Source organism: Calonectris borealis, unplaced genomic scaffold (genome assembly GCF_964195595.1).
Source record: "Calonectris borealis unplaced genomic scaffold, bCalBor7.hap1.2 HAP1_SCAFFOLD_39, whole genome shotgun sequence".
Classification (NCBI taxonomy): Eukaryota; Metazoa; Chordata; class Aves; order Procellariiformes; family Procellariidae; genus Calonectris; species Calonectris borealis.
The window spans coordinates 1,155,146-1,165,154 of record NW_027441453.1 but is presented as its reverse complement, the minus strand read 5'-3'; positions in this window follow the sequence as shown (position 1 = coordinate 1,165,154).

Sequence of the window (10,009 nt, the reverse complement as noted above, 5' to 3'; positions counted from 1 at the left end):
CTTGTTTTGTTCCTCGAGCTGTGGTTTTGCTCCTCTAGCTCTGGTTGTCTTCCTCGGGCTCTGGTTTTCTTCCTCGGGCTCTGCTTTTCTTCCTCGAGGGCTGGTTTTGTTCCCCGGGCTCTGGTTTTGTTCTTCCAGCTCTGCTTTAGCTCCTCGGGCTCTGGTTTGGGTCCACGGGTGTCGTTTTGTTCCTCAGGCCCACCATTTCTTCCTCGGTCTCTGGTTTTGTTCCTCGGGCTCTGGTTTTCTTCCTCGGGCTCTGGTATTGTTCCTCGGCCTCTTTCTTTGTTCCTCTGCCCCTGCTTTTTTTTCTCGGCCTCTGGTTTTGTTCCCCGGGCTCTGGTTTAGTTCCACGGGCTCTGCTTTTGTTCCTCAGGCTCTGGTGGTTTTCCTCGGGCTCTGGTGTTGTTCCTCGGACTCTAGTATAATTCCACGGGCTCTGGTTTTTTTCCATGGGGCCTCCTTTTGTTCTTCGGGATCTGGTTTTGTTCCTCGGGATCTGGTTTTGTTCCTCGGGCTCTGGTTTCTTTCCTCGGGAGCTCGTTTTGTTCCTCGAGCTGTGGTTTTGCTCCTCTAGCTCTCGTTGTCTTCCTCGGGCTCTGGTTTACTTCCTCGGGCTCTGCTTTTCTTCCTCGAGGGCTAGTTTTGTTCCTCGGGGTCTCATTTTTTTCCTCGTACCCTCCTTTTCTTCTTCGGGACCTGTTTTTGTTCCTCGGGCTCTGGTTTCTTTCCTCGGGCTCTGGTTTTGTTCCTCGAGCTGTGGTTTTGCTCCTCTAGCTCTGGTTGTCTTCCTCGGGCTCTGGTTTTCTTCCTCGAGGGCTAGTTTTCTTCCTCGGGCTCTGGTTTTTTTCCTCAGGCCCTCCTTTTGTTCTTCGGGATCTGGTTTTGTTCCTCGGGCTCTGGTTTTCTTCCTCGGGCTCTGGTTTTCTTCCTCGAGGGCTGGTTTTGTTCCCCGGGCTCTGGTTTTGTTCTTCCAGCTCTGCTCTAGCTCCTCGGGCTCTGGTTTGGGTCCACGGGTCTCGTTTTGTTCCTCGGGCCCACCATTTCTTCCTCGGTCTCTGTTTTTTTTCCCCGGGTTCTGGTTTTCTTCCTCGGGCTCTGGTTTAATTTCTCGGGTTCTGGTTTTGTTCCTCAAGCTCTCTTTTAGTTCCATTGGCTCTGGTTTTCTTCCTCAGGCTCTGGTTTTTTTCCTCGGGCTCTGGTTTTGTTCCTCGGACTCTAGTATAATTCCACGGGCTCTGGTTTTGTTCCTCGGGGCCTCCTTTTGTTCTTCGCGATCTGGTTTTGTTCCTCGGGATCTGGTTTTGTTCCTCGGGCTCTGGTTTCTTTCCTCGGGAGCTTGTTTTGTTCCTCGAGCTGTGGTTTTGCTCCTCTAGCTCTCGTTGTCTTCCTCGGGCTCTGGTTTTCTTCCTCGAGGGCTAGTTTTGTTCCTCGGGGTCTCGTTTCCTTCCTCGGGCCCTCCTTTTGTTCTTCGGGACCTGTTTTTGTTCCTTGGGCTCTGGTTTCTTTCCTCGGGCTCTGGTTTTGTTCCTCGAGCTGTGGTTTTGCTCCTCTAGCTCTGGTTGTCTTCCTCGGGCTCTGGTTTTCTTCCTCGAGGGCTAGTTTTGTTCCTCGGGCTCTGGTTTTTTTCCTCGGGCCCTCCTTTTTTTCTTCGGGATCTGGTTTTGTTCCTCAGGATCTGGTTTTGTTCCTCGGGATCTGGTTTCTTTCCTCAGGCTCTGGTTTCTTTCCTCGGGCTCTGGTTTTGTTCCTCGAGCTGTGGTTTTGCTCCTCTAGCTCTGGTTGTCTTCCTCGGGCTCTGGTTTTCTTCCTCGGGCTCTGGTTTTCTTCCTCGCGCTCTGGTTTTCTTCCTCGAGGGCTGGTTTTGTTCCCCGGGCTCTGGTTTAGTTCCATTCGCTCTGGTTTTGTTCCTCAGGCTCTGTTTTTTTTCCTCGGGCTCTGGTTTTGTTCCTCGGGGCCTCCTTTTGTTCTTCGCGATCTGGTTTTGTTCCTCGGGATCTGGTTTTGTTCCTCGGGCTCTGGTTTCTTTCCTCGGGCTCTGGTTTTCTTCCTCGGGCTCTGGTTTTCTTCCTCGATGGCTGGTTTTGTTCCCCGGGCTCTGGTTTTGTTCTTCCAGCTCTGCTTTAGCTCCTCGGGCTCTGGTTTGGGTCCACGGGTGTCGTTTTGTTCCTCAGGCCCACCATTTCTTCCTCGGGCTCTGGTTTTGTTCCTCGGGCTCTGGTTTTCTTCCTCGGGCTCTGGTATTGTTCCTCGGCCTCTTTTTTTGTTCCTCTGCCCCTGCTTTTTTTTCTCGGCCTCTGGTTTTGTTCCCCGGGCTCTGGTTTAGTTTCACGGGCTCTGCTTTTGTTCCTCAGGCTCTGGTTTTTTTCCTCGGGCTCTGGTGTTGTTCCTCGGACTCTAGTATAATTCCACAGGCTCTGGTTTTGTTCCTTGGGGCCTCCTTTTGTTCTTCGCGATCTGGTTTTGTTCCTCGGGATCTGGTTTTGTTCCTCGGGCTCTGGTTTCTTTCCTCGGGAGCTCGTTTTGTTCCTCGAGCTGTGGTTTTGCTCCTCTAGCTCTCGTTGTCTTCCTCGGGCTCTGGTTTACTTCCTCGGGCTCTGCTTTTCTTCCTCGACGGCTAGTTTTGTTCCTTGGGGTCTCGTTTTTTTCCTCGGACCCTCCTTTTCTTCTTCGGGACCTGTTTTTGTTCCTCGGGCTCTGGTTTCTTTCCTCGGGCTCTGGTTTTGTTCCTCGAGCTGTGGTTTTGCTCCTCTAGCTCTGGTTGTCTTCCTCGGGCTCTGGTTTTCTTCCTCGAGGGCTAGATTTCTTCCTCGGGCTCTGGTTTTTTTCCTCAGGCCCTCCTTTTGTTCTTCGGGATCTGGTTTTGTTCCTCGGGCTCTGGTTTTCTTCCTCGCGCTCTGGTTTTCTTCCTCGAGGGCTGGTTTTGTTCCCCGGGCTCTGGTTTAGTTCCATTGGCTCTGGTTTTGTTCCTCAGGCTCTGGTTTCTTTCCTCGGGCTCTGGTTGTCTTCCTCGGGCTCTGGTTTTCTTCCTCGGGCTCTGGTTTTCTTCCTCGAGGGCTGGTTTTGTTCCCCGGGCTCTGGTTTTCTTCTTCCAGCTCTGCTTTAGCTCCTCGGGCTCTGGTTTGGGTCCACGGGTCTCGTTTTGTTCCTCGGGCCCACCATTTCTTCCTCGGTCTCTGGTTTTTTTCCCCGGGTTCTGGTTTTCTTCCTCGGGCTCTGGTTTAATTTCTCGGGTTCTGGTTTTGTTCCTCAAGCTCTCTTTTAGTTCCATTGGCTCTGGTTTTCTTCCTCAGGCTCTGGTTTTTTTCCTCGGGCTCTGGTTTTGTTCCTCGGACTCTAGTATAATTCCACGGGCTCTGGTTTTGTTCCTCGGGGCCTCCATTTGTTCTTCGCGATCTGGTTTTGTTCCTCGGGATCTGGTTTTGTTCCTCGGGCTCTGGTTTCTTTCCTCGGGAGCTTGTTTTGTTCCTCGAGCTGTGGTTTTGCTCCTCTAGCTCTCGTTGTCTTCCTCGGGCTCTGGTTTTCTTCCTCGGGCTCTGCTTTTCTTCCTCGAGGGCTAGTTTTGTTTCTTGGGGTCTGGTTTTATTCCTTGGGCCCTCCTTTTATTCTTCGGGATCTGGTTTTGTTCCTCGGGCTCTGGTTTTCTTCCTCGGGCTCTGGTTTCTTTCCTCGGGAGCTCGTTTTGTTCCTCGAGCTGTGGTTTTGCTCCTCTAGCTCTCGTTGTCTTCCTCGGGCTCTGGTTTTCTTCCTCGAGGGCTAGTTTTGTTCCTCGGGGTCTCGTTTTCTTCCTCGGACCCTCCTTTTGTTCTTCGGGATCTGGTTTTGTTCCTTGGGCTCTGGTTTCTTTCCTCGGGCTCTGGTTTTGTTCCTCGAGCTGTGGTTTTGCTCCTCTAGCTCTGGTTGTCTTCCTCGGGCTCTGGTTTTCTTCCTCGGGCTCTGGTTTTCTTCTTCGCGCTCTGGTTTTCTTCCTCGAGGGCTGGTTTTGTTCCCCGGGCTCTGGTTTAGTTCCATTCGCTCTGGTTTTGTTCCTCAGGCTCTGTTTTTTTTCCTCGGGCTCTGGTTTTGTTCCTCGGACTCTAGTATAATTCCACGGGCTCTGGTTTTGCTCCTCGGGGCCTCCTTTTGTTCTTCGCGATCTGGTTTTGTTCCTCGGGATCTGGTTTTGTTCCTCGGGCTCTGGTTTCTTTCCTCGGGAGCTTGTTTTGTTCCTCGAGCTGTGGTTTTGCTCCTCTAGCTCTGGTTGTCTTCCTCGGGCTCTGGTTTTCTTCCTCGGGCTCTGCTTTTCTTCCTCGAGGGCTGGTTTTGTTCCCCGGGCTCTGGTTTTGTTCTTCCAGCTCTGCTTTAGCTCCTCGGGCTCTGGTTTGGGTCCACGGGTGTCGTTTTGTTCCTCAGGCCCACCATTTCTTCCTCGGTCTCTGGTTTTGTTCCTCGGGCTCTGGTTTTCTTCCTCGGGCTCTGGTATTGTTCCTCGGCCTCTTTTTTTGTTCCTCTGCCCCTGCTTTTTTTTCTCGGCCTCTGGTTTTGTTCCCCGGGCTCTGGTTTAGTTCCACGGGCTCTGCTTTTGTTCCTCAGGCTCTGGTTGTTTTCCTCGGGCTCTGGTGTTGTTCCTCGGACTCTAGTATAATTCCACGGGCTCTGGTTTTGTTCCTTGGGGCCTCCTTTTGTTCTTCGCGATCTGGTTTTGTTCCTCGGGATCTGGTTTTGTTCCTCGGGCTCTGGTTTCTTTCCTCGGGAGCTCGTTTTGTTCCTCGAGCTGTGGTTTTGCTCCTCTAGCTCTCGTTGTCTTCCTCGGGCTCTGCTTTACTTCCTCGGGCTCTGCTTTTCTTCCTCGAGGGCTAGTTTTGTTCCTTGGGGTCTCGTTTTTTTCCTCGTACCCTCCTTTTCTTCTTCGGGACCTGTTTTTGTTCCTCGGGCTCTGGTTTCTTTCCTCGGGCTCTGGTTTTGTTCCTCGAGCTGTGGTTTTGCTCCTCTAGCTCTGGTTGTCTTCCTCGGGCTCTGGTTTTCTTCCTCGAGGGCTAGTTTTCTTCCTCGGGCTCTGGTTTTTTTCCTCAGGCCCTCCTTTTGTTCTTCGGGATCTGGTTTTGTTCCTCGGGCTCTGGTTTTCTTCCTCGCGCTCTGGTTTTCTTCCTCGAGGGCTGGTTTTGTTCCCCGGGCTCTGGTTTAGTTCCATTGGCTCTGGTTTTGTTCCTCAGGCTCTGGTTTCTTTCCTCGGCCTCTGGTTGTCTTCCTCGGGCTCTGGTTTTCTTCCTCGGGCTCTGGTTTTCTTCCTCGAGGGCTGGTTTTGTTCCCCGGGCTCTGGTTTTCTTCTTCCAGCTCTGCTTTAGCTCCTCGGGCTCTGGTTTGGGTCCACGGGTCTCGTTTTGTTCCTCGGGCCCACCATTTCTTCCTCGGTCTCTGGTTTTTTTCCCCGGGTTCTGGTTTTCTTCCTCGGGCTCTGGTTTAATTTCTCGGGTTCTGGTTTTGTTCCTCAAGCTCTCTTTTAGTTCCATTGGCTCTGGTTTTCTTCCTCAGGCTCTGGTTTTTTTCCTCGGGCTCTGGTTTTGTTCCTCGGACTCTAGTATAATTCCACGGGCTCTGGTTTTGTTCCTCGGGGCCTCCATTTGTTCTTCGCGATCTGGTTTTGTTCCTCGGGATCTGGTTTTCTTCCTCGGGCTCTGGTTTCTTTCCTCGGGAGCTTGTTTTGTTCCTCGAGCTGTGGTTTTGCTCCTCTAGCTCTCGTTGTCTTCCTCGGGCTCTGGTTTTCTTCCTCGGGCTCTGCTTTTCTTCCTCGAGGGCTAGTTTTGTTCCTCGGGGTCTGGTTTTGTTCCTTGGGGCCTCCTTTTGTTCTTCGGGATCTGGTTTTGTTCCTCGGGCTCTGGTTTTCTTCCTCAGGCTCTGGTTTCTTTCCTCGGGAGCTCGTTTTGTTCCTCGAGCTGTGGTTTTGCTCCTCTAGCTCTGGTTGTCTTCCTCGGGCTCTGGTTTTCTTCCTCGAGGGCTAGTTTTGTTCCTCGGGGTCTCGTTTTCTTCCTCGGGCCCTCCTTTTGTTCTTCGGGACCTGTTTTTGTTCCTTGGGCTCTGGTTTCTTTCCTCGGGCTCTGGTTTTGTTCCTCGAGCTGTGGTTTTGCTCCTCTAGCTCTGGTTGTCTTCCTCGGGCTCTGGTTTTCTTCCTCGAGGGCTAGTTTTTTTCCTCGGGCTCTGGTTTTTTTCCTCGGGCCCTCCTTTTGTTCTTCGGGATCTGGTTTTGTTCCTCAGGATCTGGTTTTGTTCCTCGGGATCTGGTTTCTTTCCTCAGGCTCTGGTTTCTTTCCTCGGGCTCTGGTTTTGTTCCTCGAGCTGTGGTTTTGCTCCTCTAGCTCTGGTTGTCTTCCTCGGGCTCTGGTTTTCTTCCTCGGGCTTTGGTTTTCTTCCTCGCGCTCTGGTTTTCTTCCTCGAGGGCTGGTTTTGTTCCCCGGGCTCTGGTTTAGTTCCATTCGCTCTGGTTTTCTTCCTCAGGCTCTGTTTTTTTTCCTCGGGCTCTGGTTTTGTTCCTCGGACTCTAGTATAATTCCACGGGCTCTGGTTTTGCTCCTCGGGGCCTCCTTTTGTTCTTCACGATCTGGTTTTGTTCCTCGGGATCTGGTTTTCTTCCTCGGGCTCTGGTTTCTTTCCTCGGGCTCTGGTTTTGTTCTTCGAGCTGTGGTTTTGCTCCTCTAGCTCTGGTTGTCTTCCTCGGGCTCTGGTTTTCTTCCTCGGGCTCTGCTTTTCTTCCTCGAGGGCTGGTTTTGTTCCCCGGACTCTGGTTTTGTTCTTCCAGCTCTGCTTTAGCTCCTCGGGCTCTGGTTTGGGTCCACGGGTGTCGTTTTGTTCCTCAGGCCCACCATTTCTTCCTCGGTCTCTGGTTTTGTTCCTCGGGCTCTGGTTTTCTTCCTCGGGCTCTGGTATTGTTCCTCGGCCTCTTTTTTTGTTCCTCTGCCCCTGCTTTTTTTTCTCGGCCTCTGGTTTTGTTCCCCGGGCTCTGGTTTAGTTCCACGGGCTCTGCTTTTGTTCCTCAGGCTCTGGTTGTTTTCCTCGGGCTCTGGTGTTGTTCCTCGGACTCTAGTATAATTCCACGGGCTCTGGTTTTGTTCCTTGGGGCCTCCTTTTGTTCTTCGCGATCTGGTTTTGTTCCTCGGGATCTGGTTTTGTTCCTCGGGCTCTGGTTTCTTTCCTCGGGAGCTCGTTTTGTTCCTCGAGCTGTGGTTTTGCTCCTCTAGCTCTCGTTGTCTTCCTCGGGCTCTGGTTTACTTCCTCGGGCTCTGCTTTTCTTCCTCGAGGGCTAGGTTTGTTCCTTGGGGTCTCGATTTTTCCTCGGGCCCTCCTTTTGTTCTTCGGGATCTGGTTTTGTTCCTCGGGCTCTGGTTTTCTTCCTCGGGCTCTGGTTTCTTTCCTCGGGAGCTCGTTTTGTTCCTCGACCTGTGGTTTTGCTCCTCTAGCTCTCGTTGTCTTCCTCGGGCTCTGGTTTTCTTCCTCGAGGGCTAGTTTCGTTCCTCGGGGTCTCGTTTTCTTCCTCGGACCCTCCTTTTGTTCTTCGGGACCTGTTTTTGTTCCTTGGGCTCTGGTTTCTTTCCTCGGGCTCTGGTTTTGTTCCTCGAGCTGTGGTTTTGCTCCTCTAGCTCTGATTGTCTTCCTCGGACTCTGGTTTTCTTCCTCGAGGGCCGGTTTTGTTGCCCGGGCTCTGGTTTTGTTCTTCCAGCTCTGCTTTAGCTCCTCGGGCTCTGGTTTGGGTCCATGGGTCTCGTTTTGTTCCTCGGGCCCACCATTTCTTCCTCGGTCTGTGGTTTTGTTCCTCGGGTTCTGGTTTTCTTCCTCGGGCTCTGGTTTAATTTCTCGGGTTCTGGTTTTGTTCCTCAAGCTCTGATTAAGTTCCATTGGCTCTGGTTTTGTTCCTCAGGCTCTGGTTTTTTTCCTCGGGCTCTGGTGTTGTTCCTTGGACTCTAGTATAATTCCACGGTCTCTGGTTTTGTTCCTTGGGGCCTCCTTTTGTTCTTCGCGATCTGGTTTTGTTCCTCGGGATCTGGTTTTGTTCCTCGGGCTCTGGTTTCTTTCCTCGGGAGCTCGTTTTGTTCCTCGAGCTGTGGTTTTGCTCCTCTAGCTCTGGTTGTCTTCCTCGGACTCTGGTTTTCTTCCTCGGGCTCTGCTTTTCTTCCTCGACGGCTAGTTTTGCTCCTCGGGGTCTGGTTTTATTCCTCGGGCCCTCCTTTTGTTCTTCGGGATCTGGTTTTGTTCCTCGGGCTCTGGTTTTCTTCCTCGGGCTCTGGTTTCTTTCCTCGGGCTCTGGTTTTGTTCCTCGAGCTGTGGTTTTGCTCCTCTAGCTCTGGTTGTCTTCCTCGGGCTCTGCTTTTCTTCCTCGAGGGCTAGTTTTGTTCCTCGGGGTCTGGTTTTATTCCTCGGGCCCTCCTTTTGTTCTTCGGGATCTGGTTTTGTTCCTCGGGCTCTGGTTGTCTTCCTCGGGCTCTGGTTTTCTTCCTCGCTCTCTGGTTTTCTTCCTCGAGGGCTGGTTTTGTTTCCCGGGCTCTGGTTTAGTTCCATTCGCTCTGGTTTTCTTCCTCAGGCTCTGTTTTTTTTCCCCGGGCTCTGGTTTTGTTCCTTGGACTCTAGTATAATTCCACGGGCTCTGGTTTTGCTCCTCGGGGCCTCCTTTTGTTCTTCGCGATCTGGTTTTGTTCCTCGGGATCTGGTTTCGTTCCTCGGGCTCTGGTTTCTTTCCTCGGGAGCTTGTTTTGTTCCTCGAGCTGTGGTTTTGCTCCTCTAGCTCTGGTTGTCTTCCTCGGGCTCTGGTTTTCTTCCTCGGGCTCTGCTTTTCTTCCTCGAGGGCTGGTTTTGTTCCCCGGGCTCTGGTTTTGTTCTTCCAGCTCTGCTTTAGCTCCTCGGGCTCTGGTTTGGGTCCACGGGTGTCGTTTTGTTCCTCAGGCCCACCATTTCTTCCTCGGTCTCTGGTTTTGTTCCTCGGGCTCTGGTTTTCTTCCTCGGGCTCTGGTATTGTTCCTCGGCCTCTTTTTTTGTTCCTCTGCCCCTGCTTTTTTTTCTCGGCCTCTGGTTTTGTTCCCCGGGCTCTGGTTTAGTTCCACGGGCTCTGCTTTTATTCCTCAGGCTCTGGTTGTTTTCCTCGGGCTCTGGTGTTGTTCCTCGGACTCTAGTATAATTCCACGGGCTCTGGTTTTGTTCCTTGGGGCCTGCTTTTGTTCTTCGCGATCTGGTTTTGTTCCTCAGGCTCTGGTTTCTTTCCTCGGGAGCTCGTTTTGTTCCTCGAGCTGTGGTTTTGCTCCTCTAGCTCTCGTTGTCTTCCTCGGGCTCTGGTTTACTTCCTCGGGCTCTGCTTTTCTTCCTCGAGGGCTAGTTTTGTTCCTCGGGGTCTCATTTTTTTCCTCGGACCCTCCTTTTCTTCTTCGGGACCTCTTTTTGTTCCTCGGGCTCTGGTTTCTTTCGTTGGGCTCTGGTTTTGTTCCTCGAGCTGTGGTTTTGCTCCTCTAGCTCTGGTTGTCTTCCTCGGCCTCTGGTTTTCTTCCTCGAGGGCTAGTTTTGTTCCTCGGGCTCTGGTTTTTTTCCTCGGGCCCTCCTTTTGTTCTTCGGGATCTGGTTTTGTTCCTCGGGCTCTGGTTTTCTTCCTCGGGCTCTGGTTTTCTTCCTCGAGGGCTGGTTTTGTTGCCCGGGCTCTGGTTTTGTTCTTCCAGCTCTGCTTTAGCTCCTCGGGCTCTGGTTTGGGTCCACGGGTCTCGTTTTGTTCCTCAGGCCCACCATTTCTTCCTCGGTCTCTGGTTTTGTTCCTCGGGTTCTGGTTTTCTTCCTCGGGCTCTGGTTTAATTTCTCGGGTTCTGGTTTTGTTCCTCGAGCTCTGTTTTAGTTCCATTGGCTCTGGTTTTCTTCCTCAGGCTCTGTTTTTTTTCCTTGGGCTCTGGTTTTGTTCCTCGGACTCTAGTATAATTCCACGGGCTCTGGTTTTGTTCCTTGGGGCCTCCTTTTGTTCTTCGCGATCTGGTTTTGTTCCTCGGGCTCTGGTTTTCTTCCTCGGGCT